General features: G+C 34.7%; 1 protein-coding gene across 2 annotated transcripts in view; it reads left to right on the top strand.

The window, feature by feature from the left end:
- The window catches only part of LOC143222390 (potassium/sodium hyperpolarization-activated cyclic nucleotide-gated channel 2-like), a 137,506-nt gene that overhangs the window by 16,144 nt on the left and 101,020 nt on the right, over positions 1-20,342 (top strand). The window contains exon 1 of one of the 2 annotated variants that reach the window (XM_076448857.1): positions 6,446-6,634. The exons of the other annotated variant lie outside the window; for it this stretch is intronic. The gene's annotated coding sequence lies outside the window, so the exon portion shown is untranslated. Of the gene's footprint in view, positions 1-6,445; positions 6,635-20,342 lie in introns of those variants that run through there. 2 annotated transcript variants of the gene reach the window in all.

Consider the following 20,342-nt stretch of genomic DNA (forward strand, 5'->3'; position numbering starts at 1 on the left):
TTGCGTGAATATGCTGAGGATTGATAAATTAATTAATTTAATCAAATACTTCACGCTAATGCTTTGTTGCGTGAATATGCTGAGGATTGATAAATTAATTAATTAAATACTTCATGCTAATACGTTGTTGCGTGAATATGCTGATGATTGATAAATTAATTAATTAATTAAATACTTCACGCTAATGCTTTGTTGCGTGAATATGCTGAGGATTGATAAATTAATTAGTTAAATACAATACTTCACGCTAATACTAACCCGTGGTCTTCATGTTATTGTTCTATTTGGTGCTCTTATAGCTATGGTGAGTCTGTTTGCTACACTGCTAAAAGCTGTGTCAATAAAATTGGAAACTTGTAAATTTTTATATCTGCTCTGCTGACTAATTTGTTTATCACCTAAGGGAATTTCTCAAGCACGTGAGGAAGATTTATTACATGGTTGTTACAGGTATATGTATGAGTAATTAATATGTATTGCATTGTATTGTGTTTGTGTATCCCAAACATTCCTACCATTCTTTACAATAATAATAAAATATTGTAATATTCTTTCAATTGTAAATCAAGAGAGAGAGAATAATTTGGTTATTTTACCTGTAAAATATTGTTTGTTTGTTTTGAATTTCGCGCAAAGCTACTCGAGGGCTATCTGCGCTAGCCGTCCCTAATTTGGTAGTGTAAGGGAAGGCAGCTAGTCATCACTACCCACAGCCAACTCTTAGGCTACTCTTTTATCAATGACCAGTGGGGTTTATTGTCACTTTATAACGCCCCCACGGCTAAAAGGGCGAGCATGTTTGGTGTGACGGGAATTCGAAATCGCGATCCTCGAATTACGACTCGAACGCCTCAACCACCTGGCCATGCCGGACTTCTGTAAAAAATAGAAGACAACGTAAATTCGTTCGGGCTTTAACAACATCTACACACATAATTATACATGTATACAAAAACTGATCGATGAATGTGATAATTATTATAAATGATACGTGTCAGCTGCTTATATTTAATCTGCTAATTTAATCAAATGTTTTACATCTTTATTGCAAGATTAAAATGTAACCTGCAGCCAACTGCTGCTTTAGGTCCTTATGGTTCAGACCCTAAAAAATAAACTATTACTGGTAGAAACAAGTGACGTCATTCGGTGCATACAACGTATCAGTTACATTGATGAAGAATCTCGTATGACAGAACTGCACTCGTCAAAGTATTAACCTAAAAGCCTCTTAGGTACAGATAGATAGCAGCTTCCTTCATAAGTAGATACTACACCACTTCCTGAGTACTTCAGAGCACTTTGTAGAAACATTGACTAAAGTAAGTGCTGTCACTTCAAGAACAGAAGTCTCTACTTTCTTTCTCGCATGACTTTATGTTAGTGATTAAAGCGATTACTGTTTTGTAAATCAGAAACCTGACTCGTTTCGACATTGTCTTGCCTTCGCCGCGAGTCTCTTCATTCGATAAGGGAAAGTGTAAAACTATAGACTCCTGGTTATGATATCACAGTCATCGACAGCATGCACGCGAAACAGAAATATTAACAAAAAAGGCGGATACTTTAAGAGTTAACTGATCGACACAGCTAGAATAACGCACCCGATATGTCTGACATAATTTTTATTGTAAATATTTTAAATTAACGGTTTTCTCGTTTGTTTTTGAGGACTCAGTTTTGAGTGGTTTTTGACATTACTGTTAGGTTTTTACCTGTTTTCATTTGCTAAATCCTTCAGCTCTTGGTGATGTATTCTAACGTATGGTAAGTTAATGTATAAGATTTCCCAGTACTTTGAAATTTTCACAATGTAGCCTCGTAAACAAAAAACGGTCATTTGCAGTTTCCCATGTTGTAGTTAAAATAAACGGGGATCATTTGTAGTCACACTACATTAAAGTGCAATAGATGAATTATTTGCGCTTTTTTTGACACAACTAAACAAGAAATGAGCCATTTGCAGTTGTGTTGTGGCAAGGTTAAGCAGGATAAGCCATTGCTAATTGTTAAAGTTAAATAGAAAGTAAATTATTCGCAGCTGTAGTTGTGTTAAGGTTAAATAGAAAGTAAATTATTCCCAGCTGTAGTTGTGTTAAGGTTAAATGGAAAGTATGTCATTTGCAGCTGTAGTTGTGTTAAGGTTAAATGGAAAGTAAGTCATTTGCAGCTGTAGTTGTGTTAAGGTTAAATAGAAGATAAGTTATTTGCAGCTGTAGTTGTGTTAAGGTTAAATGGAAAGTAAGTCATTTGCAGCTGTAGTTGTGTTAAGGTTAAATGGAAAGTAAGTCATTTGCAGCTGTAGTTGTGTTAAGGTTAAATGGAAAGTAAGTCATTTGCAGCTGTAGTTGTGTTTAGGTTAAATAGAAGATAAGTCATTTGCAGCTGTAGATGTGTTAAGGTTAAATAGAAAGTATGTCATTTGCAGCTGTAGTTGTGTTAAGGTTAAATGGAAAGTAAGTCATTTGCAGCTGTAGTTGTGTTAAGGTTAAATAGAAGATAAGTTATTTGCAGCTGTAGTTGTGTTAAGGTTAAATGGAAAGTAAGTCATTTGCAGCTGTAGTTGTGTTAGGTTAAATAGAAGATAAGTCATTTGCAGCTGTAGTTGTGTTAGGTTAAATAGAAGATAAGTTATTTGCAGCTGTAGTTGTGTTAAGGTTAAATGGAAAGTAAGTCATTTGCAGCTGTAGTTGTGTTAAGGTTAAATAGAAGATAAGTTATTTGCAGCTGTAGTTGTGTTAAGGTTAAATGGAAAGTAAGTCATTTGCAGCTGTAGTTGTGTTAAGGTTAAATAGAAGATAAGTCATTTGCAGCTGTAGTTGTGTTAAGGTTAAATAGAAGATAAGTTATTTGCAGCTGTAGTTGTGTTAAGGTTAAATGGAAAGTAAGTCATTTGCAGCTGTAGTTGTGTTAAGGTTAAATAGAAGATAAGTTATTTGCAGCTGTAGTTGTGTTAAGGTTAAATGGAAAGTAAGTCATTTGCAGCTGTAGTTGTGTTAAGGTTAAATAGAAGATAAGTCATTTGCAGCTGTAGTTGTGTTAAGGTTAAATAGAAGATAAGTTATTTGCAGCTGTAGTTGTGTTAGGTTAAATGGAAAGTAAGTCATTTGCAGCTGTAGTTGTGTTAAGGTTAAATAGAAGATAAGTCATTTGCAGCTGTAGTTGTGTTAAGGTTAAATGGAAAGTAAGTCATTTGCAGCTGTAGTTGTGTTAAGGTTAAATAGAAAGTATGTCATTTGCAGCTGTAGTTATGTTAAGGTTAAATGGAAAGTAAGTCATTTGCAGCTGTAGTTGTGTTAAGGTTAAATGGAAAGTAAGTCATTTGCAGCTGTAGTTGTGTTAAGGTTAAATAGAAAGTATGTTATTTGCAGCTGTAGTTGTGTTAAGGTTAAATAGAAGATAAGTATTTTGCAGCTGTAGCTTTTTTAAGGTTAAATGGAAAGTAAGTCATTTGCAGCTGTAGCTTTGTTAAAGTTAAATAGAAAAGTATGTCATTTGCAGCTGTAGTTGTGTTAAGGTTAAATAGAAAATACGTTTTTTGCAGCTGTAGTTGTGTTAAGGTTAAATAGAAAGTAAATTATTTGCAGCTGTAGTTGTATTAAGATTAAATGGGAGATAAGCCATTTGTAGTTGTAGTTGTATTGAAGTTAAATAGAAGATAAGTTATTTGCAGTTGTAGTTACATTAAGGTTAAATGGAAGGCCGGTAATTTGCAGCTGTAGTTATATTAAGGTTAAATCGAAGGCCGGTAATTTGCAGCTGTAGTTATATTAAGGTTAAATCGAAGGCCGGTAATTAGAAGTTTATTGTGACGGTTTCAAATAAAAGATGGTTCGTTTGTAGTTCTGTTGAACAGAGTCAAGCAGAAGATAAATCACTTTCATGTAACTAACAGTTCACAAACCTACGTTTGAATTCCTTTCAATCCAAGCTTTTGAGACATCCCGCACATTGCGTGCATAATTTTGACATGTTTTCTTGTGTGTTCACGTGTAAGAACATTTTATAATTACATGCCATGATACGAAGTGACCTTCAAATTTAATTAATACATGTACAAATATTTTACTGTATACGTCTTATCCGTATAGTATTAAATGTTATGGTATTGTATTGTAAAGACCTTTTTAGAACGATTCGAAAACTTTTATTATACGCTATCACTTAATGAAGGGTGGGTCGGACCAACTTCTTTTTATTTATCTACGAAGTTCGTGATCATTAGGGAATTACAAGATGAACCCAGGCAGCTAAGAAAAGTCTTTATAATGATTGTAGTAGGCAGTAAGAAATTAAATAATTGTAGAGCCTTGTGCACTATGGAAAATTGGTCTCTCCTTCTTAAGCAGAACATATACTATAATTGAACTCTTACTTGTATGATAGTGGGAAAACGTTTTTATTACACGATAGGTAACCACCAACTTCGCGACATTTTTATCCTGTGTTCATATATATTTGCATGAGGGGTCACGATTTCCCCCTTTAGCCTCCGTTTTCTGCCAGGGAGAACATTATTTTTCTCCATTCTCAGGGTGCAAATATGACGTCATGAAAACGTCACGCGCGGACATAATGCACTGACGCCACAGGCAATGAAAAATAATATTTCTACTTGCAAAATAGTTGAACTGATCTTCCAAAAATAACTTTAGACTAAACAGGTAAATGTAGAAACATCATTAGGTTTACTTGAAACCCGAAACAAACGTTATTTACTTTTATTATGTAAATAAAAACACGTGAGCTTTCTTGTAACATAAAACAACAACTTTTAAATATCAGAACAACTCCTTATAAAAGACATAAATCTTAATCAGAAGGAAACACGAAAACCAATAGCTATGCAAATATTTTGTGTCTTTACTGCAATAAGTTAATGCCAAATATAATTAATTAAAACACGTCATATCCTTCCACGTTTAGGTGAGAAATCGCTGCGATCATTGTAAAATATAAATGAGTGAAAGACGTTCTCGTGCATAACTAATTTAGGTCGGTTGTGAATGTCGCGTGAACATTTTTCATCCGGTTGTCGGGAGCTCCACCTCTGAGCTGTGGTGTTATGCAGTTGCACTGGTACCACAAACCGACGTACCCGGAATAGTTTGTCTGTTTGTTTTGAATTTCACGCAAAGCTACACGAGGGCTATCCATCCCTAATTTAGCAGTGCAAGACTGAGGAAAGTCTGCTTGCCATCACCACCCACCGCCAACTCTTGGGCTACTTTTTACCAACGAATAGTGGGATTGACCGTAATTTTTAACGCCCCCACAGCTGAAAGGGCGAGCATGTTTGGTGCGACGGGGATTCAAACCCACGACCTTAGGATTACGAGTCGAGCGCCTTAACCTAACCACCTGGCCATGTCGGGCCGAATAGTTTGTCAAAATGTTCTACGACATTTCGGGGGGGGATGTTAATAGAAGTGAAAAATATTGCTAGAAACCGTGTTCAGAGTCAGAATTTGCACTGAGAAAAAATAGCTCTTTGTTTATTGCTTAAACTCTGTGTGGCTTGTTCTTGACCCAGTTAGACCAAGCTAGGTATCGACTAGGTAAAGGTGGTTATCCCTTATATAGATTCTATACACACGTTGGCATCTCTGTGTGAGATCTTAATGCCAGTTAGATCGTCTACATTATATTGATCGATGTTAGCGTTCAATCAGTGCCATGTAAAAGTGATGGTTGTCTCACCTGCATGACTCTGATTACAGAATTAAAATCATTTATCATAAGTATAGAAACTTGAATCAATATCAACTTTGAAGCATCAAAAGTAACATTCATTCAGAAATACAGAAGAACACTGAATCATTCAAGATACAAAGGCTTAAATTAGTGCAATACAAAGGCTTAAATTAGTGTAATACAAAGGCTTAAATTAGTTCAATACAAAGGCTTAAATTAGTGTAATACAAAGGCTTAAATTAGTTCAATACAAAGGCTTAAATTAGTGTAATACAAAGGCTTAAATTAATTCAATACAAAGGCTTAAATTAGTGTAATACAAAGGCTTAAATTAGTGTAATACAAAGACTTAAATTAGTGTAGTACAAAGGCTTAAATTAGTATAATACAAAGGCTTAAATTAGTGTAATACAAAGACTTAAATTAGTGTAGTACAAAGGCTTAAATTAGTGTAATATTCTTTTGTATTGTTTCTGTTTCCTTTATATTCCTGTTTGCTTTCTATGCCATGAAATGCCCTTTAATTTACGTTTAAAAACAATAAAGTCAGATATTTTAAAATCTCGTTTCGTAAACCGATACGTTGAAAAGAGTGTCTGCTCTGTTGAAAAAAACCAAGCAAACATTTTCGTTTAATTATTTTTATTGCAACGAATTTTAAGAGAAAGAAAAAATACATAGGTGGCGCATGCTGACTGTGATGCGCCCTAGATTTTTTTAGCTTTTGACAATAAAGATGGCTGGTAAGCGGTTAATGCACGTATAAGCTTGTGGGGTCGAGGAAGCTATGGTTGCTGTATCGCTAAGAATTAGAAATCCGTGCCTGTAGCAACATCACAAGTCGGTGGATCGTTGATGGTACAGTTAGAACTTGAGCACACACCAAAACAAGTAGGAATGTCTCGTGTTTCACGTTAACGAGCTTGAGTGCACGTGAATGGTAAGAGACGCTTTAGAACTTATCACGAAGTTCCTGTTAATTTGACTTTAATAATTGTATTTATCGAATAGTTCCTTTAAACTGGGCGTTTATCGACAAGAAATAAAAATAGAGAGAGAAATATATCTTTATAATTTGTGCATAGGTCGATAAAATATATTGAACTGTTGGATTTTGGGACCATCCACAAATGTCGTCGTTAAAAGTTATCGAATATTATTCCATGATTCCAAGACTCTCACCCAATCACTTAAAAATGTTCAAATATAAGAAGTTAAAAGTAACATTTCCGTTGGCCACATTCACTAAAGAGAGACGTTAATAAGAAAGAGATAATCACAATTTATTAATTATTTCAAAAGGTTTGTTTAGCGTAATTTATCGAACGGTTCGTTCTTTTTTTTACATATCCCTTACCTTTATCGATCGATTCTTTCGATAACGTTTGCTAATCGGAGTTGTGAATGGTCCCTTAATAAAGACGATTAAAACTGCTATATTTATACACGTTTAAAAACATTTTGAGATGACAAAAAATTAATATGAATGATGTTTTTCATTCTTTAGTGTTATTGTGTTCTTTGAGTTATCACACTCAGATTGTTACGTGTGTTTGTTTGTTTGTTTGTTTGCTTTTGAATTTCGGGCAAAGCTACACGAAGGATATCTACGCTAGCCGTCCCTAATTTAACAGTGTAAGATTAGTGGGAAGGTAGATAGTCATCACCACCCACTGCCAACTCTAGGACTACTATTTTACCAACGAATAGTGGGATTGACCGTAACATTATAACGCTCTTACGGCTGAAAGGGTGAGCATGTTTGGTGTGACGGGGGTTCGAACCCGCAACTTTCAGATTACGAGTCGAACGCCTTAACCCACCTGGCCATGCCGGGTGTTACATGTGTTTGTTGTGTAAGTTTGTGAGATAAAAGGTTGTATGTTAAAAGTTATAAATATTTTATTTCAAACCATTTTTAACTGTTGTTTGTAACATACATTAAATTTAACAGATATGGCAACGCACCTAAATATGACGTAAAAAACAACAACAACACAACAATAGAAATAAAAGGGAAACTGACTGTTGAACAATCAAAATAAAAAAAGAAATTGATTGTTTAACCTTTAAAAAAAAGGGGAACTTAATGTTTGAATTTTCGAAATAGTAGGGTAATCGATTTTAAAACATCGAAATAACAGGGAAATCGACTGTTATATCTTGAAGATAAAAGGGAAATTGGTTGTTAACCATTTGAAATTAGAGTGAAATTGACTATTATATTTTGCCCATCGCTAGAACAGCGGTACGTCTACGGATTTACAACGTTAAAATCATGGGTTCGATTCCCCTCGGTGTGCTCAGCAGATAGCCCGATGTGGCTTTACTACAAGAAAACACACACACACACTATTATATTTTCGAAATAAAAGGGAAATTGTTCTTTGAACATTTGAGATATATCATGAAAAAAATACTTTTGTGAATAACATTTAAGTCGATTAAATGGAACATTCAAAATAACAAAACGAGCAGGTTTAATATCGTCATTGGCATATTAAAACATCGAGTTCAGACTAATCAGGCCGAATACATTCATAACATTATGAACACATTATGATGTTAAGACTAACCATTGACATAAGATTAAAATAGAACCTTAAAATTAACATGAAGCTCAAATAAAACCATTGATGTCGAGGCTAAGATACTGTTTTCTGTATAATTCATTCGCAGGTTTTGTCAAATGACTTAATATTTATTGTATTGAATAGCATTGGAATTGTATCCTTACTTACAGTTGAATTTATAGGAAGGGTAATGCTTTAATAACAACTAAACAGTGTTTGTAAACTGACCTGCAGGACCCCCGAGAGCCGTCACGAACCTCGGTGAATATTGTTGTACAGGGTGTTCGGAAAGTCACTGTGCAGTTTTGTAATCATATGCTATTAGTTTTTCAAGCCAGCAACTGATAGCGGTGTTTAGAAACAAAATAAGAAGGATCCAGGCCTGTATTGATGCTAACGGGGGTCACTTTAAACATTGTTTATAATTGTCATTCATACTTACCTCCTGTATTCTATATTGAAACATGTCTGTTAATAAATATATAAGTGTACAGTGACTTTCCGAACACCCTGTATGTGCATAACCCTTGAACCCCCGAATATGTTTTGGAATGAATCTATGAGTGAATAAAGACATGGTTAATGTTCTCGTGCTGAGTTGATGCATTGCTTATAGGTTTTTTGGTTTTTTTTACCGTTCTAGGTTGGCTTAGTGGGCTGTAAGTTGTGTTACTGAGCATATTTGTAGTTAGTAGTGTTAAGCTTGGTTGTTACTAGATGTAACGTCACCTCGTACTTACTAAGTCACTGACAATCAACATTAACTGATTATGCAAATCTGTATAATTATAATTAATCAAAAACTTATTACATAAATATGTGTATTTAAAGAATATATTAATATGTAATAATTAAGATTAAACAAGATATAAATCCGTATGTAATTAATTTTTATTTTGTCTACTCATTAGAATGTGTTTGTATTTGTTTTACAGTAAAGCCACATCGGGTTATCTGCTGCGTCCAACGAGGGGAATCGAAGCCCTGATTTTAGCATTATAAATCCGTAGACTTATCGCTGTACCAGCTTTGGGCTACTCAGTAGAATTGACTGAAACACTTGGATACATTAGGAACCATATCGTGACACTTAACACATTGAAATATTTAAACGTGCTAAATGTTATATCACTTATCTTAACTGATTCGGACACTTGGGTGTGGCCCGGCGTGATCAGGTGGTGAGGGCGCTCGACTCGTAATCTCTTGGTCTTGAGTTCGAATCCCCGTCATATTAAACATGCTCGCCCGTTCAGCTGCAGTGACGATATAATGTAACGATCAATCCCACTGTTCGTTGGTAAAAGAGTTGATAGTGGGTAGTGATGACTAGCTGCCTTCCCTCGTGTAACTTGGTGCGAATTTCTAAAACAAACAAACAAAATCAGACACTTCAGTACTCTGTTTAGACCATCTCACGAGTCTTAAATGATTCAGACACTTGTGTTCATTAGCTGTCAGCCGGTGGAGAGTCCGTGGTACTCAACCCGTTATCGAAAATATCGTCCTCTGCGTGGGTGTATTACAAGAGTAACCGTCAAACACCACTGTATAGTCGAACACGAATAGCAACATAATTGATTGGCAGTGGATGGTTAATAGCTGTCGTCGTTTCGACCATCTCAGGTCATCTTCGGGTTAACAAAGTGTAAACCTGAAGATGACCTAAAAAGGTCAAAACGTAATTCTCTATTTTAATTAAAGGTTTAATACCCGCACCAGTGGTCTTGAGATACATTTTTACTTCAAGTGGGTTTCTCGTCATCACGAATAGCTAACTTTCGACTATGGGTTAAAAATTACCTGTTCAGGAGATCTTATTTTTCAACATCAAACTTAATAAGTTTGGAAATGCTTGTCCTGGCCTTTTTCTTCCAGATATTACTTACTGTTACTCCTATTTTAAAATCATCTAAACATTTCGGGATATAAATAAATACAAATTCGTCAGGTGTCAGCTATTTTCAGTTGTGTATATTAGTAATAAGACTTGACATTGCCTGGTGGTTATGTGTTCGTGTTTTTCTTATAGCAAAGCCACATCGGGCTATCTGCTGAGCCCACCGAGGGGAATCGAGCCCCTGATTTTAGCATTGTAAATCCGGAGACTTACCGCTGTACTAGCGGGGGCGGGCCTGGTGGTTAGATCGCGAGTTCGAATCTTCTTCATCGAAAGTGATCGTCCTATCAGCCGCGGGATGTTATAATGTGATGAACAAGCCTAATATTCGTTAGTAAAAGATTAACCCACGAGTTGGCGGTGGGTGGTGTTGACTAGCTGCCTTCCATCTAATATATAACGCTAAACTAGGGACGCTAGCACAGACAGTTCTCGTGCATCCAGAAACCTGGGAATTACAAGACAAGTATCTGGTTTGTTTGTATTTGAAGGTTGAACCGCTGGGAAACATTACATAACTTTATGGTATGTGAATGTTCTTTACCCCTGCTGGGTGGTTTCATCTTTGAACGCGTAACACACAACGCCCAATTGGTACATTTTTAGTCTTAAACTGATCTGGAAACTAGGTTGGAATTGAATACTTTTTATTTTGAGCGACTTTGGAAGAAGATTAGTAGTATGTTCCTGAAGGTGGCGTGCCAGTTATTTTAACAACAAAAATGCCCTTAATCATACGCTTAAGTTGAAAAAGTTCCTTTGTAGTACTTGAGAGGTGGGGCTGTGGCTACTGTAGAACAAGAATACACACGCCACTCGCTCAGCTTACAGAAGGCTTGAAGAATTTATGTATCTTTATGTAACTGGAAGAAAAATATTTTTTCTTTTAAATGTAAAAGGCATAAAACTGGACTTCTGACTGATAATTAGTAGTTATATCTGTAACTGAGGCTGTGGATTTACAACACTAAAGTCCAGGACCCAATTCCCTGCGGTGGACACAGCTGAATGTGGCTCTGTTCTAAAACAAGCAAACGCTTTATGATAAAGCCTGTCCCGGCATGGCCAGGTGGTTAAGGCACTCGACTCGTAATCCGAGGGTCGCAGGTTTGAATCCCCGGCACACCAAACATGCTCGTCCTTTCAGCTGTGGGGGCGTTATAATGTTACGGTCAATCCCATTAGTCGTTGGTAAAAGAGTAACTCAAGAGTTGGCGGTGGGTGGTGATGACTAGCTGCTTTCCCTCTAATCTTACACTGCTAAATTAGAGACGGCTAGTGCAGATAGAGGGCCTGGCATGGCCAAGCGCGTAAGGCATGCGACTCGTAATCCGAGGGTCGCGGGTTCGCGCCCGCGTCGCGCTAAACATGCTCGCCCTCCCAGCCGTGGGGGCGTTATAATGTTACGGTCAATCCCACTATTCGTTGGTAAAAGAGTAGCCCAAGAGTTGGCGGTGGGTGGTGATGACTAGCTGCCTTCCCTCTAGTCTTACACTGCAAAATTAGGGATGGCTAGCACAGATAGCCCTCGAGTAGCTTTGTGCGAAATTCCAAAACAACAACAGTGCAGATAGCCCTTGTGTAGCTTTGGGCGAAATTCAAAAACAAACATTATCATTATTAACAATACCAACCTGATATTTCGTCTACGTTTCTCTTAAAAGAAATGCTAGTATTAACATTACGCTTGTGTGGATAGTTTAGCAGCATACATGTATATATGTTCCTCTTTGTGGCTTCGTGCCCATAGGCAACGGGTAGGCACGTCCCGCCCCCAGATGCTTCCCCAACATTTTTTTTTTTTTAATATTCCCTACGCCGTGCGTAAACATTTGTCGTGTGTGATCAAAATACTTATATGTATTGGAAAGTAATAAGTTAATCAAAGTACTTGTTTTAAGTTAAGCATAAATCTTTACAATGGACTATCTGTGCTCTTACGGGTATCGAATCCCAGTGTTTAGCGATGTGAGTCCTCACACATACCGTTGTGTCACTGGTGGGTTTCATGTAACAACAGAAATTTAATAACATGAAAAGTAAAGGGCGCGTCTCATATTACTGTTTATATGTTTATATTACTGTTTATCTGATTATTAACCCACCACTGATTACATAACGTTTATTTTCTGGCTCTGTCTCCAAAACACTTCGCTGCATGGCATCAGTGATTCTTTTATCTCTTAAAGATTTTTTTGTCTATTTTTGAATTTCGCGTAAAGCTACACGAGAGCTATCTGCGCTAGCCGTTCCTAACTTAACAGTGTAAGACTAAAGAGAAGGCAGCTACTCATCACCACCCACCGCCAACTTTTGGGCTACTCTTTTACCAACGAATAGTGGGATTGATCGTCACATTATAACGCCCCTACGGCTGAAAGGGTGAGGATGTTTCTTAATGGATCAGTTATGTGATTTTTAGTTTGGTGTCCTTTGAATTTCGCGCAAAGCTACACGAGGGCTACCTTCGCTAGCCGTCCCTAATTAAGCGGAGGGAGAGCAGCTAGTCTTCACCATCCACCGCCAACTCTTGGACTACTCTGTTAACAACCCCACGGCTGAAAGGGTAAGTATATTTGGTGTGACAGGGATTTGAACCCACGACTCTAAAAGTCGAGCGCCCTAACAACCACCTGGCCACACCTGGCTATCTCTTAACAAATTGAAACGATGTTTTTAGTTTTCACAATAGTTGTATAGTTTGATATTGACAGCTGTAACTCAATAGTTTTATTTGATTTTTGTGTATTATCTGTAAAACGACTACCTTCTTTAGACTCGTAAAAATAGTTGAAAATTGTCTTTAAAAAACAAACACTGTCGTATTTTCCTTCAACGCTTTAGACTTTGTGTTCTATTAAATTCATTTTAAAAGTCCTGAGCTAGAAAATAGAGTCTTGGGAGTAGGATGTGAATGTATTTACTTCAATAACTGGCGATAAAACATTAGTTCAATTCGGTACCTTTTGTACGTTCATTTGCTTGTTTGTTTTGGATTTCTAGAAAACTCTCTGTGCTGTATCCACCGCAAAAATCAAAACCAGGACGTTGTGCGTTGTTATAAGACCGTATAATTACTTCTATATCCCTGGGAAATTTCGTGTAAAGGTACTCGAGGGCTGTCTGCATAGGCTGACTCTAATTTTGCAGCAGCGTACCACTGTTTACTGAAAATTCTCGGGGAAGGGGTCCTCTTTGCTAACGAATAATGAGGTTGATTGTAACATCATAACGTCATTAAGGATGAAAGAACGAGCGGCCATTTTCAAGGACGGACTTCGAACCTACAACCTTCAGATTTCAATTCGAATATCCTCAGCACCAGGCCACTACATATTTATCTATGACGAAACAATATGGAAGAAATGTCTTTCACGTGCTGTTATTGTGACTTTTGTTTTTCTCATCAATAGTTAAAAAAAAAAGCCCACTCTTCGTCAGTTAATATTTCTTTAAGCCTCGTGTTTTCTAGAACGTTCAACAGATACGGAAACCCTTGACGGAGTTTGAGATCAGCTGAAACTGATGTAGGGATTAACTGACCTAATGTATAAAGACTTAAGCCTTTTCACGTGTCACTGCTGTGCTCATTGTTTAATTTTAATATAAGTTTCTTAGAAAGACTCAGTTTATGTTTTGTAATACGTCTTGGAATTTTAATCAAGCTTCTATGGCTTAGTTCACAGAACATTTACGAATAACAAAAATGCGTCACACAAGGTAAACGGTGTGAATAAATTTCTACCACCAACCTACCCTGGCTGAAAAAACAGTTTAATTTGAAACTGCATACACTTAGTATGCTTCATTGTGCTGCGTGCTAAAAATTAAAATCAGGATATTCGTGGTATTAATGTAAGAACTTAGGCTTGGTAAGGTTCGTGTAGATCACCAAATAGTTTTATCTGAATACATGAACACTTCATAATTAAGAGCTGTCATTTTAATAGTTAATTTGCTTAATGTAATCTTCATGTCAAACTAGTATAATAATTCGAAGTCAACGTAACAAAGGTGTCAATAAAATAAAATAGTAATTCTGTAGGTTATGTCACATTGTTCTTGTAGTATAAAGTTGAACTTGAAAAAAAAAACTGGTGTTTGGTTATTTAGAAGTCAGCACTGAATGACCCTAAAGTCAGTTTTTAACGGTATTTTTATCATATATAGAATTTGTTACTTCATTATGAAATGAATAATTCGTTTTTCAAAGTTACAACTAGTTGGTTAGGGCGTTTGACTTCGAATCCCCGTCACACTAAAATATGCTCGCCCTTTCAGCCGTGGGGACGTTAAAATGTGACAGTCAATCCCACTATTAGTTTGTAAAAGAGTAGCCCAAGAGTTAGCGGTGGGCGGTGATGACTAGCTGCCTTCTCTCTAGTCTCACACTGCTGAATTGTGGACGGCTAGTGCAGATAGCCCTCCTGTAGCTTTGTGTGAAATTAAAACCAAACAAACGAATCAAAGCTGCAACTACAGTGTACATCGTTCCAACGGTAATACCATATTCTCTATGTTTTCATAAATTTATTTCATTATTATTCATTAATGTCGTGTTTGATTGGTGTCTCAAAAAGATGAATAAATTATCTAAAACTGGAGTTGCTCTGAAACACACGATTTATTCTGTTGTTTTGGGTCGACTCTTCTCGCATCAAAATCACTTGAAGTAAATTTCAAACATATCCTTATATCACTACAATATTTATATCTTAGTTCTGGTTTCGGTTGTATGGATCACAATGCCTTTAGAGAAACTAAACATCTGGTTGTAAATTAGAAGAGTTTATAGCTCTAATGTGGTTCGAGCTTCTCGTCTGTAAGCAGTTTTTAGCAACTGTTCTTCATCCATTTGAACCATTTATATATGTAGCCTTTTACGTCTGATAGGAAAATGTGTAGAAATAGATATATCATCACTATAGAGTTTGTTTCTTCCTTTCTAATGCTCATATCATGTGAATGAAATATTCCTTAAAACGTATAAACAAATATATATATATATATATATTGCGTCCTCTAACCTTTTGACGCGAAGGACCAGCTCACAACTTCCCTTAACTGTCACGGATCACTGAAATATAAATAAAACAACAAACCATTTCGATTTACATATGACTATCTTAACATTTTCTTTTGTTTTCGTAAAATTTCACGGATCGGCAAGGTGGCCGTGACGGACAAGTGGCTGTGACTGACCAGTAGTTATGACAGACCAGTGGCTGTGACTGATCAATAGTTATGAGGGACTAGTGGCTGTGATTGACTGGTAGTTATGATGGACCAGTAGCTGTGACTGACCTCTAGTTATGACGGACCGGTGGCTGTAACTGACCAGTAGTTATGAAGGACCGGTGGCTGTAACAAACTGGTAGTTATGATGGACTGGTGATTGTGGCTGACCGGTAGTTTTGAAGAAGTGTTGACTGTCACTGACCAGTACTTATGACGCACCAATGACTGTGATTGATTGGTAGCTATGAAGAACTGGTGGCTGTGATGAACTGGTAGTTGTAACTAACCAGTAGTTGTGAAGGACCAGTGGCTGTGACGAACTGGTGGTTATGACGGACTGGTAATTGTGACTGGCCGGTAGTTCTGACTGGCCAGTAGTTGTGAAGTACCAGTGGCTATGACGGACTGGTAATTGTGACTGACTGGTAGTTATGATGGAGTGTTGGCTGTGACTGTCCAGTAGTTATGACGGACCGGTGAATGTGATTGACCGGTAGCTATGAAGGACTGGTGATTGTGACTGAATGGGTGTCTTAAACAGTTCCAAACAGTTATAAAACTGTTAAGAATGTATTAACCGTTCTGTGTAATTTTAGTTTATATTCTAACCGTCTTCACTTTTTTGGAAACATTTTGATAAAAGTAATTTGACTAATTTCAATACTAATAATTCTTCAGTGGGTGTTTTGGTGTTAACGTATAAAGGTATTTATTGTCACTTTTCGACGTGACTTTTACGTCTGCGTTTTGGCTTTCAAAGTTGACATTCAGTGTTCTCGTATGCAGTGAATAAAAATATTTGTAAAGCTTCAAGGCGTCCTCTGGTGGCACAACAGTACATCTAAGGGCTTACTTGCAAAAATTTGGGCATCAGTTTCCCTCGTTGGACACAGCCGATAGCCCAATGTGGCTTAGCTTTAAATCGAAGAAACGTTGATGCTATATCAAAAACTTAGATAAACCGACTGGTGAATTTATCCTGTTAATATTTTACGTTATAAATTGGTGAATTTATCCTGTTAATAGTTTACGTTATAAAGTGGCGAATTTATCCTGTTAATAGTTTACATTATAAATTGGTGAATTTATCCTGTTAATAGTTTACGCTATAAAGTGGCGAATTTATCCTGTTAATAGTTTACGTTATAAAGTGGCGAATTTATCCTGTTAATAGTTTACGTTATAAATTGATGAATTTATCCTCTTGATATATTACGTTATAAAGTGTTGAATTTATCCTCTTGATAGTTTGCGTTATAAATTGGTGAATTTATCCTCTTGTTAATTAATATACGTTATAAAGTGGTGAATTTATCCTTTTGTTAGTTTATGTTATAAATTGGTGAATTTATCCTCTTGATATATTACGTTATAAAGTGGTGAATTTATTCTCTTGTTAGTTTACGTTATACATTGGTAAATTTATCCTCTTGTTAGTTTACGTTATAAAGTGGTGAATTTATCCTCTTGTTAGTTTACGTTATAAATTGGTGAATTTATTCTTTTGTCAGTTTACGTTATAAAGTGTTGAATTTATTCTCTTGTCAGTTTACGTTATAAAGTGATGAATTTATCCTCTTGTTAGTTTACGTTATAAAGTGGTGAATTTATCCTCTTGTTAATTGACGTTATAAAGTGGTGAATTTATCCCCTTGTTAGTTTACGTTATAAATTGGTAAATTTATCCTCTTGTTAGTTTACGTTATAAAGTGGTGAATTTTTCCTCTTGTTAGTTTACGTTAAAATTGGTGAATTTTTCCTCTTGTTAGTTTACGTTAAAATTGGTGAATTTATTCTCTTGAAACTTTACATTATAAAGTGGTGAATTTATACTCTTGTTAGTTTACGTTATAAATTGGTGAATTTATCCTCTTGTTAGTTTACGTTATAAAGTGGTGAATTTATCCTCTTGTTAGTTTACGTTATAAATTGGTAAATTTATTCTCTTCTTAGTTTACGTTATAAACTGGTGAATTTATCCTCTTGTTAGTTTACGTTATAAATTGGTGAATTTATCCTTTTGTTAGTTTGCGTTATAAAGTGGCGAATTTATCCTCTTCTTAATATACGTTATAAAGTGGTGAATTTATTCTCTTGATATTTTACGTTATAAAGTGGTGAATTTATCCTCTTATTAGTTTACGTTATAAAGTGGTGAATTTATTCTCTTGTCAGTTTACGTTATAAATTGGTGAATTTATTGTTTTGTCAGTTTACGTTATTAAGTGGTGAATTTATTCTCTTGTTAGTTTACGTTATAAATTGGTGAATTTATCCTTTTGTTAGTTTACGTTATAAATTAGTGAATTTATCCTCTTGTTAATTAATATACGTTATAAAGTGGTGAATTTATCCTCTTGTTAGCTTACGTTATAAAGTGGTGAATTTATCCTCTTGTTAGTTTACGTTATAAATTGGTAAATTTATTCTCTTCTTAGTTTACGTTATAAACTGGTGAATTTATCCTCTTGTTAGTTTACGTTATAAATTGGTGTATTTATCCTTTTGTTAGTTTGCGTTATAAAGTGGCGAATTTATCCTCTTCTTAATATACGTTATAAAGTGGTGAATTTATTCTCTTGATATTTTACTTTATAAAGTGGTGAATTTATCCTCTTATTAGTTTACGTTATAAAGTGGTGAATTTATTCTCTTGTCAGTTTACGTTATTAAGTGGTGAATTTATTCTCTTGATAGTTTACGTTATAAAGTGGTGAATTTATCCTCTTGTTAGTTTACGTTATAAATTGGTGAATTTATCCTTTTGTTAGTTTACGTTATAAATTGGTGAATTTATTCTCTTGTTAATTAATATACGTTATAAAGTGGTGAATTTATCCTGTTAATAGTTTACGTTATAAAGTGGTGAATTTATCCTGTTAATAGTTTACGTTATAAAGTGGCGAATTTATCCTGTTAATAATTTACATTATAAATTGGTGAATTTATCCTGTTAATAGTTTACGCTATAAAGTGGCGAATTTATCCTGTTAATAGTTTACGTTATAAAGTGGCGAATTTATCCTGTTAATAGTTTACGTTATAAATTGATGAATTTATCCTCTTGATATATTACGTTATAAAGTGTTGAATTTATCCTCTTAATAGTTTACGTTATAAATTGGTGAATTTATCCTCTTGTTAGTTTACGTTATAAATTGGTGAATTTATTCTTTTGTCAGTTTACGTTATAAAGTGGTGAATTTATTCTCTTGTTAGTTTACGTTATAAAGTGGTGAATTTATCCTCTTGTTAATTGACGTTATAAAGTGGTGAATTTATCCTCTTGATAGTTTACGTTATAAATTGGTAAATTTATCCTCTTGTTAGTTTACGTTATAAAGTGGTGAATTTTTCCTCTTGTTAGTTTACGTTAAAATTGGTGAATTTATTCACTTGAAAGTTTACGTTATAAATTGGTGAATTTATCCTCTTGTTAGTTTACGTTATAAAGTTGTGAATTTATCCTCTTGTTAGTTTACCTTATAAATTGGTGAATTTATCCTCTTGTTAGTTTACGTTATAAACTGGTGAATTTATCCTCTTGTTAATATACGTTATAAAGTGGTGAATTTATCATCTTGTTAAGTTACGTTATAAATTGGTGAATTTATCCTCTTGTTAGTTTACGTTATAAATTGGTGAATTTATCCTCTTGTTAGTTTACGTTATAAAGTGGTGAATTTATCCTTTTGTTAGTTTGCGTTATAAAGTGGCGAATTTATCCTCTTCTTAATATACGTTATAAAGTGATGAATTTATTCTCTTGTTAGTTTACGTTATAAAGTGGTGAATTTATTCTCTTGATATTTTACGTTATAAAGTGGTGAATTTATCCTCTTATTAGTTTACGTTATAAAGTGGTGAATTTATTCTCTTATCAGTTTACGTTATAAATTGGTGAATTTATTGTTTTGTCAGTTTACGTTATTAAGTGGTGAATTTATTCTCTTGATAGTTTACGTTATAAAGTGGTGAATTTATCCTCTTGTTAGTTTACGTTATAAAGTGGTGAATTTATCCTCTTGTTAATTTTACGTTATAAAGTGGTGAATTTATTCTGTTGTTAGTTTATGTTATAAATTGGTGAATTTATTCTCTTTTTTATTTTACGTTATAAAGTGGTGAATTTATCCTGTTGTTAGTTTACGTTATAAATTGGTGAATTTATCCTCTTGTTAATTAATATACATTATAAAGTGGTGAATTTATCCTCTTGTTAGTTTACGTTATAAATTGGTGAATTTATCCTCTTGATAGTTTACGTTATAAATTGGTAAATTTATCCTCTTGTTAGTTTACATTATAAAGTGGTGAATTTATCCTTTTGTTAGTTTACGTTATAAAGTGGTGAATTTATTCTCTTGTTAATATACGTTATAAAGTGGTGAATTTATCATCTTGTTAAGTTACGTTATAAATTGGTGAATTTATCCTCTTGTTAGTTTACGTTATAAATTGGTGAATTTATCCTCTTGTTAGCTTACGTTATAAAGTGGTGAATTTATTCTCTTGTTAATATACGTTATAAATTGGTGAATTTATCCTTTTGTTAGTTTGCGTTATAAAGTGGCGAATTTATCCTCTTGTTAGTTTACGTTAAAAATTGGTGAATTTATCCTCTTGATAGTTTACGTTATAAATTGGTAAATTTATCCTCTTCTTAGTTTACGTTATAAATTGGTGAATTTATCCTCTTGTTAATTAATATACATTATAAAGTGGTGAATTTATCCTCTTGTTAGTTTACGTTATAAATTGGTGAATTTATCCTCTTGATAGTTTACGTTATAAATTGGTAAATTTATCCTCTCGTTAGTTTACATTATAAAGTGGTGAATTTATCCTCTTGTTAGTTTACGTTATAAATTGGTGAATTTATCCTGTTGTTAGTTTATGTTATAAATTGGTGAATTTATTCTCTTGTTAGTCTCCGT

This window comes from Tachypleus tridentatus, chromosome 8 (assembly GCF_004210375.1).
Source record: "Tachypleus tridentatus isolate NWPU-2018 chromosome 8, ASM421037v1, whole genome shotgun sequence".
Taxonomy (NCBI): domain Eukaryota; kingdom Metazoa; phylum Arthropoda; class Merostomata; order Xiphosura; family Limulidae; genus Tachypleus; species Tachypleus tridentatus.